The sequence below is a fragment of the Arachis duranensis genome, chromosome 2, assembly GCF_000817695.3.
Source record: "Arachis duranensis cultivar V14167 chromosome 2, aradu.V14167.gnm2.J7QH, whole genome shotgun sequence".
In the NCBI taxonomy this organism is placed as follows: Eukaryota; Viridiplantae; Streptophyta; class Magnoliopsida; order Fabales; family Fabaceae; genus Arachis; species Arachis duranensis.
In genome coordinates, this window is record NC_029773.3 from 11,898,775 (window position 1) to 11,903,548 (window position 4,774).

Consider the following 4,774-nt stretch of genomic DNA (forward strand, 5'->3'; position numbering starts at 1 on the left):
TGACCCCTGAGATCTTGTATTTTCTTTTGGTTCATCTGCTGAATGCTTCTTCAAGCTAATTTACTTTTCTGTTTGAGATTTATTTCAATTCAAGTCATATTCTACTCTTCTACTTGTTGCAATTTACTCTTCTTTGTTTAAATTCTACAATCCCAGCTCCTTAAACCCTTTAATATTCAAGCAATTTACATTTCTTGCACTCTAAGTTTCTGTCATTTACTTTAGTTGTTCTTTAAGATTCAGCACTTTTACTTCCTTAGCTCTTTAATTTACTACAATTCTTCCCTCTCCCTTTATATTTCATGCAATTTAGCTTCTGTCAGATACAAATCACTCAAATCAATTCTTGTTTGCTTAACTAAATCAACCACTAAACTAAAATTGCTCAATCCTTCAATCCCTGTGGGATCGACCTTACTCCCGTGAGTTATTATTACTTGATGCGACCCGGTACACTTGCTGGTGAATTTTATGTTGGATCGTTTTCCACACTTCTTTCTTTGAAGCAAGCCCGAAAAAGCTCTTGGGAAAGCTCTTGGCAAGAGCTGAGCTTTGAAGTTTGCCTTGCTTCATCCCTTGATGTAGCGCTCGGTTCTTGTGGAGAGCCTAACTCTCCCTTTTTCTTGGTCTTGCCTTTGAAGTAAAGCTCTTGGGAAGAGCTTTAGACTCTTGGCAAGAGCTTTGTGCTCTTGCTCATTGTGTTGAGCCATGCTTTTCTTATTTTTTTTCTTTTCTTCACCTACAAGTAATCAAAAAACCAATCAAAGTATCATAAAAGTCACAAAGCTTAAAATTCATTTAAAAACCAATTAATTTTAGCTTAAGCCTCATGATTTTGTGTCAATTAAAGGATGGTTGATTGATTCAATAAAACCATGCAATTTCACTCCAAATTACTTACTTACAATGCAAGAAAGTGCATAAAACCTAATGAAACAAGTAAAAAAATGCTTGCAAAGCTAGCATATGATGACTTGTCATCAATCTTCGGCAGGCTCCTCCGGTTTTTTTCCCATTTTTTTTACGTTGTGCTGACCCTCGTTCTTTAAATGACGCTATCCCGAAGAGCACACCTAAAGGCAAGCCTTAATGGCCTCATCTTCGGCAGGCTCCTCTGGTTTTTTTTCCATGTTTTTTAACGTTGTGCTGACCCTCATTCTTTAAATGACACTATCCCGAGGAGGACACCTAAAGGGGAGCCGTAATGTCCTCATCTTCCGCAAGCTCCTTCGATTTGTTTTTTCAGTTTTTTTTTTTTTACGTTGTGCTGACCCTCGTTCTTTAAATGACGTTATCTCGAGGAGGACACCTAAAGGCGAGCCGTAATGGCCTCATCTTCCGCAGACTCCTTTGATTTTTTTTTTCGATTTTTTTCCATTTTTTTTACGTTGTGCTGACCCTCGTTCTTTAAATGACGCTATCCCGAAGAGCACACCTAAAGGCGGGCCGTAATGGCCTCATCTTCGGCAGGCTCTTCCGGTTTTTTTTCCACTTTTTTTTTTACTTTGTGCTGACCCTCGTTCTTTAAATGACGCTATCCCGAGGAGCACACCTAAAGGCGAGCTGTAATTGCCTCATCTTCGGCAGGCTCCTCCGATTTTTTTTTCAGTTTTTTTTTTATTTTAACGTTGTGCTGACCCTCGTTCTTTAAATGACGCTATCCCGAGGAGCATACCTAAAGGCGAGCTGTAATGGCCTCATCTTCGGCAAGCTCCTCCGGTTTTTTTCAGTTTTTTTTTTATTTTAACGTTGTGCTGACCCTCGTTCTTTAAATGACGCTATCCCAAAGAGCACACCTAAAGGCGAACTGTAATGGCCTCATCTTCAGCAGGCTCATCACAGGCAGCTAGAAGAGATCACTTGCCTCCGGCACATGGTTGACAAACAATATCAAGAGTTCACTGGTTTGGAGAGCACAGTATCTTAGATCTACAACTTAATGCAATCGATGCAGAGGCAGATCGACTCTCCCGCAATGTTCCTATGCCCTTCCACCTTCTTTCATGGCCAATGGTGCCTCACAGTTGCTGCAAGCTGATGATCCACTACCACCGCCACCACCTTGACGCCTTAGCCATTGGTAAAAAGCAACAGCCTTGTAGTGTTACCCCATTATTTTTCATATTTTTCAGATATGGATGTTTGAGTTTTGATAAGCCTACTTTACTATAGTTGTTGGTTGGTAAACATTTTATCTTTAAATGTTTCGTACTAAGTAAAAAGTGTTTCACTTATTAGTTAAACAAATTAATTTGAAAAACGGTTCAGATTTAGATTTTAGAATGTTTTGTTTTATTTCTCTTTTTTGTTACCTTTAATAGCAAGTTAGTTTTAAAAAAAGGCTATATTTTTTACTTTTTAGTTTTTATAGATCATGTTAGCATTTCTTACTCTTATATATCTTCTAAAGGTAATGTAAGTTGGAGAATAACACTTGAATATGTGATTAAATTCTTAATATGTCTAATGTTCTATATGTGTCACATGTAAGATCCTTGCGACAGACCAAGAAAATTTTACTAACAAGCACAAAATAATATGCAAAAGTAATTTAAAAAAATCAACATGAATATATTTACGTATTCAAAATTTAAAATATATTAATCAAATTTCTAGTAATTTAAATAACTCATCAAAAAATATATTAATTTAAAATTATTTTTTCATTTTATTATTGTTATTATTATTATTATTATTATTAGAAGAGTAAAAGACAAATAGGTCCTTAATCTTTTTTTTTTTGCGGACATTTTCGTCTTTAAGGAACGGAAAATACATTCATGTTCCTGATTCCTGTAAAACGTTGACATTTTAACCCTTTCGTTGAATTCAGGTGGTTGGACCGGACAGAAAACTCTGACCTGATAAAGGTGGCGCTGACTTGGCCGTTACAGAGCCCACGTGGCAGTGAGCTTTTGAAAACTGGACATATAAGTCTCCAAGTACGAAAACAATGTCGTTTCGTTACCTCCCCCAATCTTTCAATTTTTTACCCTAATCCTTCGTCTGCACAGAAACGGCGAAGTAGGTGTTATGGGGAGTGAAGGAAGAAAGGAAATTCTTCGTGCCATGGCATCTGAAAGAGTATCATCAAGCTGGAGAAGAAGTGGAGGTGGCGGTAGAGAAGCCCAGATCGGTGCGAGCTCGCTTCCTAACAGGAAGGATGGTAAAGATGGCGTCTCACCCAAATACTTCTGTGGAGAAAACGCAATTCTTTTTATGTTGAAGATGCGAAGCAATGCGGGCAAATTGTTTCTGGGCTGTCCTTTTATAGTATATATCACAATTTTTTAACCCATTTTATTGAAATTTGAACCTTAGAAATTTTATGTTAGGATCCAATTAAAAGCTTGGTTATTCATGTTGAAACATGACTTGCATTTTATATATAAAAAATGAAGAGTAGTATATTCTAGTGATGATACAGGTAAGCAACTGAAATTATATGGTATTGTATAGCCCAATTGACTCAAAGATATTTATTATTCTTCTTTTTGGTGATTAGCTTCTCTCTCTTGTCAGTAATGGTGACAAGCTCCCAGGAATCTAGTGCTTTTGCTTGCTAAATGGTTGGCGGTGGTGGCGGTGGTGGTGATGGAGGGAGAAGAAAGGAAATATAAAAAAGAGGAATTAAAGAAGGATCATGTGTGGGGCTAATAGGGCCTGTACAATCACTTAGAACCAGGAAACCAAAACTTAATAGCCTTTTATTTCTTCTCTATTCTTGGTAGAGTGCACCCCACCTGTTCTACAGAATGTGCACGACTACACGTGTTTATAACAATCTTTTCTGCCTTTTGTGGACATCTAATATGATTCCCTTCACATCAGTTACATGAGTTTTGCTGTTTGGTGTGATTTGTGGACTTAACTGATCCATTCAAGTACTTTTTCCAGGCCTAGTTGCAGTTTCAGAAGGGGAGAAAATATGTAAGATCATTCTTGAATCCTGTGTTAAGGAAACTATTGCTTTATACACACACTAATGTCTCCCATCATTTTCATTAGGCATCTGCTGTTTTAAACTCAATTATTGTACTGTCAAATATGTCTATCATTATTGAATCAATTGGGATCTATCTATGGCCAGAAATCATGTGAGTTTTAATGTAATGTGGGACTCAGTTTCATTAATTATAGTTGTTTTCTTATTGGTTTTTTTCTTTTCACAGTTGCAGAAAGGCAAAGGAGAACCAAAACCCCATTATAGTAATGGCAGAGGATAAGGGATTCTCTGTCTTGGGTAATAGATTTGGGTATGACAAGAAGAGTGACACTGATATTATGTATCCTATGTATTTTGGTGTTTCTTGTGCAATTTTTGCACTCCAAGCACTCACAAAACCACATGTTGAGGTTGAAAAATGGAGTGAAATCCGTGACAGCGGAGAAGCAAATGCTGTTAAAGGAGGTTAAATTGTCAAAGGCTAGGAGGAAGCATGCTGAGCAAGAATCTGAACGGTGGAAAGCAGTTTCAGAAGGGAAACAATAGAGACATTCCTTGAAGAGCATGTTGGTGAACTTGAGTTCAAGGATGGATGTTTTCCCTGTTGCTAGAGTTGGGCAGCATAGTTCAACAGGATCATCACAGATTGCAAAGGAATCAGATTCTTTTCCACACTTTGCTGATAAATATTTGGCTTATTTGCCGCAAAGAACTGAAGGCTTGTGTAAGATTGAATTCTCCAAACATGTGTTTTTGTTTATTTTATCTCTGTATGGTTAATGTACAAAGTTCTTTTTGTATTTACCCTTTTCTCCTATTTACTCTGTA